This window comes from Pinus tabuliformis, chromosome 3_1 (genome assembly GCF_031772625.1).
Source record: "Pinus tabuliformis cultivar Carrire ecotype Pingquan chromosome 3_1, CPIR1, whole genome shotgun sequence".
NCBI lineage: Eukaryota > Viridiplantae > Streptophyta > Pinopsida > Pinales > Pinaceae > Pinus > Pinus tabuliformis.
The window spans coordinates 327,431,683-327,443,445 of NC_142301.1; positions in this window are offsets into that span (position 1 = coordinate 327,431,683).

Below are 11,763 nucleotides of genomic sequence, written 5' to 3' on the forward strand. Positions count from 1 at the left end.
GGGCTTTTATAGAAAAAAATGGTTAACTTTGGCAGGTTTCACTAATTGATGAACAGTGACGGTTTTTGGTTGGAAAGCGGAAGTGGTTTTGTAGGTCCATCACACTGCTTTTGTAGTGTTGGCGGTATTCAGGAGGGGTCACCTAATTCCATTCAATGTTTGCTACGTAGCGTCGGGGTCGGGAGGAAAACCGCCTTATCGGGCGGGTAAAGGGTGGACATCGGGCTGGCCTGGTATGCTTGTGAGGAATTGCATGTGGAGGAGGGATGATCGACGGTGACCGGAAGATGGGAGTTGCGCATGGATTTAACCATAAAGTTTTTCGGGGGGAACATGGGTCTAATCATCGGCGGTATGAGATTAATTTAGAGCTTAATCTCATCGGGGACTCTTTAACACAGGAATAAGGACTGAAGGTGGGTTTTAAAATATTTTGTGGGATAAGGGGTAGTAATATAGTTTATAGATAAGCTAAGGGGTAGGGTTAATTTATATGAGGGAGTTATATATATATATGGGATAATGGGTTTATCGATATTTTTATATATTTAATTAAAAAGTTAATATGAAGTGAAATGAGTGGAAGGGGTATTGCATTTAGGTACATGAAATGTTATGTGTTTCTCCATATACCTAGTACTTAGGATAAATGTGTTTGGTGGGTGTTTTTACATAAAACATGTTTATAAAGGGGTTTTCCTAGGCAAGAGAACTTAACCTTAGGAAAAGGGGTTTTGTGAGGGCGATGAATGAATTATGATAAAACTTAACACCTTTCCTTCTTAAGTCATCAAGCCAAGGGTCCAGTCCCACTAGAAGTCAGAGAAATGCTCTGAGCCTTTTTGACTTAAAAACTATAGGTATTAATATTTTTACTATGGAAGGGGAGTTAGTGAGTGCCATGGGGGTTAAAAGAATGAGGGCATGTTAAGTAAATCACATTGTGAACCATTGCTTTTTTTTTTTTTTTTTTACCACTTATGCATATTTAAATGATACATTTGAAATAATGACATAAGTGTTTTTTACATCAAATGGCATGATTTTCTGCAATCTTTCTATCACTTACCCACTTACTCATCCTACCATTTTTTCTTCACTTTATTTGGGTGCATTTAGGCTACCAAACCCTTATCAATAATTTTCTTTTCTTTACAAAATAAACTATTTAAGTCTAACCTTATATCCTCCAAAGGCTCAGATTAAACTGATGAGCTCCTTTTATTCACTCTACCTATCTAATGATCTGCTAAGATTACACTATTTCGTCAGATTTATTCACTACCTATAAACATAAAATTCAAAGCATGAACTAGTCAGGTTTAAACGTTTTGGCTATCATGGATTTGTGGCATAAGTAACAAGCTACACACAAACATTTATTATGCATAAAAAGTAAATAGTAGTGAAATTTTGACTTACACACTTTGATGGTCTCTTTTTGTCTTTTGGGGTTCATATATTTCATTTTTTGACCTATTTTCATTCTTTTTGTCCTTTGATTATTCTTTTAGGACATACCCTATTTACATTTTTTAATTTTTTAATATGGAAAACATTTGTAGAAAGCAAAGGTATGTACAATATTACAAGGCTCAACCTTAGTCATTCAAAATTATGACTCCTATTCGTATAGGAATCTAGCAGATGGCACATTCACAACAAATGAAAAGTGATGATATAGGGGGCTCTGATATGATTGATGCTCGATCATGGAAACAAGTCCTATGGTGGAGTTATAATGGGGGTTCTAGTGCAAAAGGGGTTAGACTTGATTGGAGGTTGGAAATCAGTTATTTCATAGTGTTACACCGATACACATCACTAGAATGAAAATATCTAATATGATGGTATAGTGTTGCATTAAGATGTATGAATCAACAGTTGTGGTTTTGAATGCAAAAATATAAGGTTGATGGTCGAATACCTCATGTGCCTACATTGTAAATGAATGAAAAAAAAAAAAGTGATGGCGAGGTATTGTAAGCCATGAAGAGGCACGAAGAGTCTCAATGCAGTGTGTAGGTGGAGTAAGATTAAATTCTTAGCATGGAATGCCTTAGTGATGTAAGAGTGGCAAACAAAGAGGATTGTGTCTGGTTTGAGTGTGTAGTGGACTGAGAATTAATTCTTAGTGTTATAGACATTTTTGGGCATAACAACCCCAAGCATAAATGTCCATAAACCAAGGGCTCCTAATTCCCTAAAGGTGTTGTTCCAACCCCTAAAAGAACAAGGTTAACTGATTACAGCATCTCCCAGAAGTTCTCCATGAAAAACTACTCAGAACTGGTCAAAACTGGACCATTTCACCTGCTCCATAGGCAAAGTGCATTGCATCCCACCTGAATACACATAGTAGGTGCGATGCATGTCAAAAAGCCCTTCTATGGGGTGCGATGGGTGAAAAGGGACAAATGGCAGGGTCAATCCGCAAGGTGGAGGAGCATGGAATCTTCCAGAAACCTCTCCTGTGACACTTGCCTATCTAAATTCGACCAAGGATGAGTAAGATATCATTAATCTCCAAGTGGAATCAAGAACTATCAGAGAGAAGACACTAATCAAATCTCAAAAGCTGACTCACCTCCCTTGCAGACATCTATATATGGATCCCTCATCCCAGAGATCCAGAGGCTGGAATTATGTATCTTGTAAGGAAGTGCTGTTGGTTTCTTGGTGCAATATCATAGTGTTGGGTGATCTAAGATTTTCATGAGGTGAAGAAGGGCTTACTTGCTAATAGGATGATGTTGGGTCAGAACAATCGGTTGTAATCCTCTTTACTCTTTCTTGATTATCAATAAAGCTATTCAAGTTTTCCTCCATATTCTTGTATGATTGATGATTTATGCATTTGTGTGGTCAATGTACATCTGATCCTATATTGTTTATGATAATAGATCTATGTTGTTGGATAGTGTTATGCTGCTTTGATTCTACAAGTACTCTTTGAAGCTGGGTAGACAAGGAAGCGAGTGGCAAAGACCTACCAAAAGAGAGAGGAATCGAGCAAGGAACCAAGCGCAAGACAGAGGTTGGTCTCCTTATTCTTCTCTTATCTATTTCTCATAAAGGAAAATGAAAGTAGTTTTTAGTGTGTTTGTTTCTAAGGTAGCTACCAGCCTTAGTGGGATTAGCAGCTCTGCATAGACACTATTCCCGATAAAAAAATGGCGACTCCACTAGGGAGCAAGTAGATTGTTTGTTCATCTACATTTGTTTACTTTATAAACTTACAGACGGAGCTCGAAGTCAAGCTAGCTAGCCTTCAAACTGCATTTGCTATGCAAGTGCAAAGTAGATCAATGCTGCTTCAGTCAATCTCTGGGTTTTGTTTATGAATTAAACGATTGATTTACAAGCTTTCTAATTGCCCTCATGGTGGCTCTAGTAACCTCCTTAGATCTACCCCTGTGATTGATTTACTGATTACCACTTGCTCGGCCTAAATCCCTGAACTGAACTGCAAACAGTGACCCGGAACCCAATCAAAGTCTCATCCCTGGTCCAGTGCACTATCTGTTCTGTGAACTTCAAATGCAGCGCACTTCCCAAGTGTAGTAGGTGCGTTGCATTTCAGTTTCACTGTGTTACAGGTGCGCTGATCAGACAAGGCCTTGTTCCTAAATTTTGGTTTCTGTGTTCACTCTTTTCAGCTCTATTAAGGAGTTTTGCTGCCTATAGTCAGTACACCTCTATTTGAAACCCCTTTCCTTGCTGTTATTCCGCATCCATTGTGCAAAGAACTGTAAATGTTTTTAGGTATTTTTGAGTCATTTTCAGTTCTCCTTTACAAAGAAGTAGCGTAATTGTACTGTCGTTTCTTGATTTGAAAGTGTCGCAAGTGTCATTTTCAGTCATAGAAGAGAATCTGATTGTTCTTGATAGTCGATTACACTGTTACTCTTGTATTTGATCTAAATTAGTAGTTTTTCTAGTGTCAAAAACAAGTTTTCAATTCCAAATCGCAAAGTGTTGTCATTGTCCTCATTTTGTTTTGAAAAGAAACTTGTTATTAATTGTCGCTTTGGAAAATAAATCAGATTTGCGCTTAGCTTTCTTTTTATCATTCACACATTAAGAAGGCTGAAAACAAATACATGCATGTGCATTTGCATTTAGACTGTTTGTTGGTTTGATTTAGGACAGTACATATAGTGTGTGCTCTCTGTTCTTTGTTGAAAGAACGCTATCTCTCTTTCCTTAGTAGCTAGGATTTTCATTGCAGAAAGAAGACTAAACGACTGTTTATCATCTTAGATTGCATTTTAGGAATTGTAAATCTACATCACGCAGTGAACCTGAAAGGCAAATTTCTTAAGCAAGATCAACCATAAAATAAATTTAATGAATCTAAAAATGCTTTGGAACCTAACGCACAACATCTAGAAGTCTAGGCTAGAGACACATTTCGGCGTTGTAAAGCCTGGTAACTATGGTTTTCACTGTTGGTTGGGTGATTCCTCCACTTTGAGACGATAAGTGCCAGTACGGACTTGTGCTCCCACATACCATCGAGTATATTTTGGGAGACCACAATAGGCTTTATCCTTTATCCATAGGAAGCCGTGTCTGCCACCCTATCGATCGCAATGCACTGAACACAACATTCGGGAAGATTGACTACCATACCGTAAAAAGTATGATGCAGTTTTGCGATTGGTTTGGTAATCCCTCTGTCTAGATTTCCAGAGCAGTCCCTTTCGTTCCTTTTCAGACTCCTTAACGGAAAAGGTCCATCTGAGCACTTGTCACTTCAGGCTCATTAAAAATCGAAGGCGACTAGAGTCATCTTTTGTTTTTTCTCGACTCTTAAAAATTGAAAAAACAAGTTGTGTCAAAGTGTTTAAAATTTATTTTAAACGGAATAATCATCACCTTTCCTATGTTGATCTTAAGTTGAGAAAAATGGAGTCCACCAACCAAGGAGTTCCCCTTGGAGGAAATCCTAGTCCCTTCTCCTCTTGGGGAGATGTTGGTACACCCCATATGGCCACATTGTCTCTTCCAGGATTGACAATCGACTTGCCCGTATGGCTCTTCTCGACTTCTGTCATTCAGAACACCGTAATTCCTGAACAATCAAGTCAACAACTAAACGATATTAGAGTTAGCCCCCAACCCTCTACTTCGTCCAATTCTTCCTCTCCTCCTTCCTCTTCGCTTGATGAAGCTGGTAAAGCCCAAAATCAAGTAACTGAGAAGAAGAAGGAGAAGAAGGAGAAGAAGAAGAAAGAGAAGAAGAAGAAGGAGCCAAAGGCAAAAAGGGGCAACCAAGCATCGTCTAGTGAAAATCCACACACTGCACCGACCAGGCCTAAATCACCATGTGTCATTTGCAAAGGAGACCACTATCATTGAGATTGTCCTTGCATCCCTCGGATCTTAAGGGACTGGTCTCCTCGTTTGCACAATCCGGTGTCATCAACCTCTGACGATCATGTTGAGCATACACCGTCAACTAGTGAAAGTGAAGCCCCTGGACAAAAATGAAAGTATAAATTTCCTTGTAAATTGTGTGAAGGCGATCACGCCGTCCACCATTGTCCCTTCTTAGATGAAGCTAAAAGAGTCTTGGACGACCATCCGGTTTCACCATTACGGCTTCCTCCTGGATACAAGAAACTCTTGCTGGATCCGTCACTAGTTGAAAATTCGGCTGACACGCCCTTGTGGTCGACCGAAGCATATATCATTGAAGATAAACCATCTGAATCCATACCAAACAAAAGTCAAAAGGTCGAGGCGGCAGTTGACCCGATCGTGCCTTCAGAGGATCAATCTTCAGATGATACAGTCACCGAAGAGAACAAGAATGACACCGTTCAAATTCTCTTCATAAACACAGGCTCTGATGAACATGGGGGTAGTCTACCCGTTCCTTTACCGCAAGAAGGAAGTTCGTCAGAGTCATACCCGGCCATCTATTCGGTCCCACATCCAAGCAACCTGGTTGTTTCCTTTGACTGGAATCTACTAGGCAGACCCCATTTACTGGCTAGTGTACCATTCCAAATCATCGCTCAAGTATATAGAATTGTTATGGCCGGTACCATCATAGATGAGGGGGCTTCTGTGAGTATCCTTTCCTCAACTGCCTGGAAAGCGCTTGGTTCACCATCGCTTTTGCCTGAAATGAGAAATCTAACAGGCTTTGACAAAGGAACCAGTCGACCGTTAGGGATCCTTCTTGATGTGCCGATAACATTGAGAAGGAAAACTGTTCACATGAATGTAATGGTAGTCCATGGACCCCTGGATTATAATCTACTCCTTGGACGAGACTATATTTATTGCATGGGAGCCATTGTCTCCTCACTCTTTAGAGTAATGTGTTTTCCGCACGAAGGAAGAGTGGTCAAGCTCGTAGACCAACTTTCATTCCCTAGTTCACACGTAGCAAATAGTCATATACCAACCCTGAATGGTCTTTTCACGCAAGGAATGTCTCATCAATCCCCAGTCTGTCCTCCTATTGAGCGCGAGTGATTCGGAGGGCATGACTGAAACCCAGGGGGCATGCACCCTGGCCTGTTTCGACAGGAAAACTTCAGGTATAGGGTTGGTTTCCGCGAAGGATATCTGACTCGTCTGACACACCTGTCTGTTTAGGAAAAGGGGATTAGGCTAGAATAAGATTCCATCGTCAAAGTTATGTGAGTGGAGGCGTCTGCGCCACTCACCTTTGTCTATTTCGGTAGACATCGCCGAAGAAGTGTTTTGTTTGTGGCACAAAAAGAACAATCTTTGGTAACCTGAAAAAGGTAGGCCTTTCCCAGTAAAACAAATGTTTTGTCTGCAAATTGAGGGGTAACCTGAAAAGGTAGGCCTTTCCTGATAAAACAAATGTTTTGTCTGCAAATTGAGGGGTAACATTGAAACTCTATTTCACTATACCTGGGGGCATGCAAACCTTTTGGCATGCAAGCGAAGAGTGACCATTTATTTTTTTAAATTTATAGGCCCTCTAACCCTTTAAACTCGTAGGATTGGTCGTTTCCTAACTTACATAAAGAAAGGATGTGGGGCAAAGCTTTGAAATAATGCCATTTTTATATATGAGACATCCTTATTATGCGACTGGATTAATCGAGCAGTTTTAACGCGGAATTCAAGCTCGTTAAAAAATAAACATAAGCAATGAGCAAGTATTTCCCCCAGCGTTTAAGCTCATTAAAAAATGAACCAATTTCTGGTAAATAACCATCACGATGTATTACTTCAGCCTTTGAAGCCTTGGTCGTGTTCTCATCATCACCACCACTCTGTATTGGCCGATCATTCACCTCCACTTGATTGTTTACCCCTTTTGAGGAACAGCTGCGAAGAGTGATCTTGTTAGCCATCCTTGTGACACTGCCATGATTGGAAAATTCCAAACCTTACCTGGAATCAGCTACTACTCAAATCTATCACTCGTTCCTCAAAAAAAGAGTCTCCTTTAAGCTCTTTTCAACTGACTCGTAAAATATGAAAAGATTGCCGAGCCATTGGCCTCTCCAGCTCGTTAAAATGACCGGAAGTGCTATCCCTCCTTTAGATTTTAATCTTTTTGGACCTAAGGGATTATTACACAAAAAGATCGAGCGCTTGTTTTGTTCGGCTCGTTAAAATTACCGAAAATTCATCCCTTTTGTATTATTTTATACTTTTTCAGACTTAAGGGATTAGATGACAAAAAATGATTTTTGGAGTTTCCTTTACGTCCCCTTTCAGACTCTCTAAAATTGAAAAGGACCGAGTTATCTTTGTCGTTAAACTCGTTAAAACCTAATAGCGACAAACTTGTCCATAATAGACAAGAACGAGTTTCACTATCGCTAGGCTCGTTAAAACATAGAGATGGGTTTGCCCGAAGGGAAAATTATAGAACAAGCATATGTTATCCTCCTCAAGCTTGAAAAAAATAAAGAGGTACTGGTCAGCAATGACTGGGGAAAAATTGGGAAGAAAACTTGAAGAAACTTTGTTGGTAGCAAGTCACTCTTGAACATGACACTTTCACTCCGCATCCGAGTCAGGTTGGGTTGTTCCATTCACAGGTCACATCACCATGGTTCCATCACACCATCCACATTTGGGGTTAATGCTACCAATCCATCATGTCAGTGTCGCCGATATGTTCAAGAGAAGTCGCTCAGAGAATTCACCTGTGTCTCACCCACTATAATACATTTTCGCTCCATTCTTTCATGACCACCACCCTGAACCGTATATCACCAGATTGTTTTCACCTCCATTAAAATCATTTGCTCCATTCCGTGTCATTGATGTGGGATTCACTAAGGCCCTCCTATGACGGATCGCTTCTTGTCGACATCAGCTCATTATCTAAGAAGTTGATCTAGGAACAACCCTTTCAGTACTTTGAAGCTTGCATGCCTCAATGGCAAGTTTCTCACTTCCGGCGACAGGTTTACATCAATGGCCTTCGACCGAAAGATTTTGCGTGGTGTTCGACGCCAAGTCCCTTATTCACACCACATGAATTGTACTGCAGTACCTTGAGGGTCATCATCATTATCGGCGATTCCTCTTGCGCCTGTTAACAGCTTACATCATTGGCTGGTAATCAGGCGATGTCTTTCCATGTTCGACTCCAGAACATCTCTCACATGGATCGACTTGTACTTTGAGTGAATATCGAATGAGATTGAAGACCCTGGATCTAGTTTCATCCATCTGGGCTGTGATATATATTTAGGAAAATAAAGAAATCAAATGTACATCATTGCTGCACAGATAATCATCCAATCTAAGGGATGATGGCTCTACCAGAGTCATCAGTCTACACTCAGACGATTGTCTGTCCTATGTACATGAAAATGAATTTATAAAGCTAAGCATGGGAATGCTTGCCTCAGCTAGATCATGAAAATAATATGAAGATAATTTATTGTATTGTATCTTATTATAGGTCGCCTTCCAGCTCGAAAAAACTTCAGATCCTCATGATAAAGCATTTCACCTGACATCAAAAGATTAACGACCTCATGCTTGAGGGGGCAACTGTTATAGACATTTTTGGGCACTGCAACCCCAAGCATAAATGTCCATAAACCAAGGGCTCCTAAATCCCTAAAGGTGTTTTTCCAACTCCTAAAAGAACAAGGTCAACTGATTACAGCATCTCCCAAAAGTTCTCCATGAAAAACTACTCAGCACTGGTCAAAACTGGACCATTTCACCTGCTCCATAGGCAAAGTGCGTTGCATCCCACCTGAATACACACAGTAGGTGTGATGCATGTCAAAAAACCCTTCTATGGGGTGCGATGGGTGAAAAGGGACAAATGGCAGGGTCAATCCGCAAGGTGGAGGAGCATGGAATCTTCCAGAAACCTCTCCTGTGACACTTACCTCTCTGAATTCGACCAGGGACGAGTAAGAGATCATCAATCTCCAAGTGGATTCAAGAACTATCAGAGAGAATACACTAATCAAATCTCAAAAGCTGACTCACCTCCTTGCATACATCTATATGTGGATCCCTCATCCCAGAGATCCAGAGCTTGAATTTTGTATCTTGTAAGGAAGTGTTGTTGGTTTCTTGGTGCAATATCATAGTGTTGGGTGATCTAAGCTTTTCATGAGGTGAAGAAGGGCTTACTTGCTGAGAGGATGATGCTGGGTCAGAACAATCGGTTGTAATCCTCTTTGCTCTTTCTTGATTATCAATAAAGCTATTCAAGTTTTCCTCCATATTCTTGTATGATTGATGATTTATGCATTTGTTTGGTTAATGTACATCTGATCCTATATTGTTTATGATAATAGATCTATGTTCTTGGATAGTGTTATGCTGCTTTGATTCTACAGGTACTCTTTGAAGCTGGGTAGACAAGGAAGCGAGTGGCAAAGACCTACCAGAAGAGAGAGGAATCGAGCAAGGAACCAAGCGCAAGACAGAGGTTGGTATCCTTATTCTTCTCTTATCTATTTCTCATAAAGGAAAATGAAAGTAGTTTTTAGTGTGTTTGTTTCTAAGGTAGCTACCAGCCTTAGTGGGATTAGCAGCTCTGCATAGACACTATTCCCAATAACACTCAGTATGGAGGAAACTATTAGCCAAGTGCCCATTCTCAATGAATACAGTGGCAGAGACCAAGACCGATGTAGATAGTAGAGTGCAGGGCCATGCTTAGGTAAAATACATAGTGCCAAATGAGAATAGTGTGACAACATCGATTGGGGTGTATATAGAGGAATAAAACCCAGGAGCTCAGATGATAAAGGTACGGGGAATGTAGCATAATTTCTAGTGAGATCTAAGAGGAAAGAGCTCTGTGTGTGTGCACTATTGTGAAAGGCTAAGTGAGAGCCAATTATGTGTGAAAAGATTGACAGTGCCTAAGTAAAAGAAAAGAGACCCCAAGAGCTACAATCTGTTTGTGAGGCTAAAGTTCCTGTGTGATCTATGTGTAAAGGTCGATATTTTCCTATGTTGTATGTGTAAGGATGATAGTACCTATGCGCTTTGAGTTGAGGTTGAAGTGCCTGTGTGCTCTATTAAAGGCTGAAGGATCCTGTGAGTTGTTGTGAGTAGAAGACAAAGAGCCAAGCCTGTGTTTTCTGAAGTAAGGTTGAGAGCAGACTGTGCTGTGGAGAGTAGAGAGGCCAAGACCTGAGTTCCCGCTGATGTTAAGAAGATTAGAGGGCCACTAAAAATTTCTACAGAGAGATGAAAAGTGCAATAGAGTGAGCATAAATCAAAGTTTTTATCAGGCAGAGTGGCTTCCAAACTACAAAGAACATCCTGTTCTTATTTGAATGTGGGTTGGTTCCTACATATAGGAATTTGGTGCTTCCATTCTCTAGTGGGTGCTTGAGAAGGCTTTTGGGGTTCGTGCCTCCTGGAAGTTGGTGCTTGCCAAAATCTAAGGTGTTGCAAATTGGTTCTTGCAACAAATACTTGAGGTCAGTTCCTGACATGGTGATTCTCGTAAGATGGATATGTGTATACAATAGAGGGAGTTGGTGCTTCCTACTAATTAGTGCTAGAAAAAAATCAAAGGGAGTTGGTGCTTCCTGTGAGTCGATGCTCACAAAACAGATTGATGTAATAGAGTAGGAGCTCCTATTTACATCAATAACAACAACAAGCTTTGTGATTTTTCCCCGAAATGGTTTCCACATGAAAAACCTTGTGTCGAATGTGTATGTGCTTATGGTTTGTTTGCTTGTATGTTGAGTTTATGCTGCTAAACATTATATATTGTTGATAGTTATATAGATGAATGCCAAGTTAAATAAGAAAAGTAAATTGGGATAAAGAAGTTAAAATTAGCCTTAATATTGATTCACCCCCCTCTTAGTATTATCATTGTTTCCCAACAATTGGTATCAGATCCAAGTTCCTTAAGGAATAGCTTAACCACTAGAAGGTAGATCAAAGGGAAACAATCGCTAATCCAGCTTGGCTAACAAAAAGTGTCCCATTCTTAAATGAATCAAACTATGAGCTCAACTATGAAGTATGGGAGATTAGAATGGTGGGATATTTAATGGCCTTGAGTGTTGACATGTGGCACTCCATTCATTATAGAGAAAATAATGAGCATAATGAAAAGGCTAAGGAGGTCATCATGAAATGGTTTTCTGAGCCAGATGCTGATAAAGTGAGGCGTTGTGAGTCAGCAACAGAAGTGCTGAGAAGACTAAAATATATGCATGGTGGAGACACCCATGTGGCTCAAGTAGAGGTTAAGGAGCCCTACTGCTATGGCAATGAACCAAAACATAGTGAAGTTGCTTCTCATCA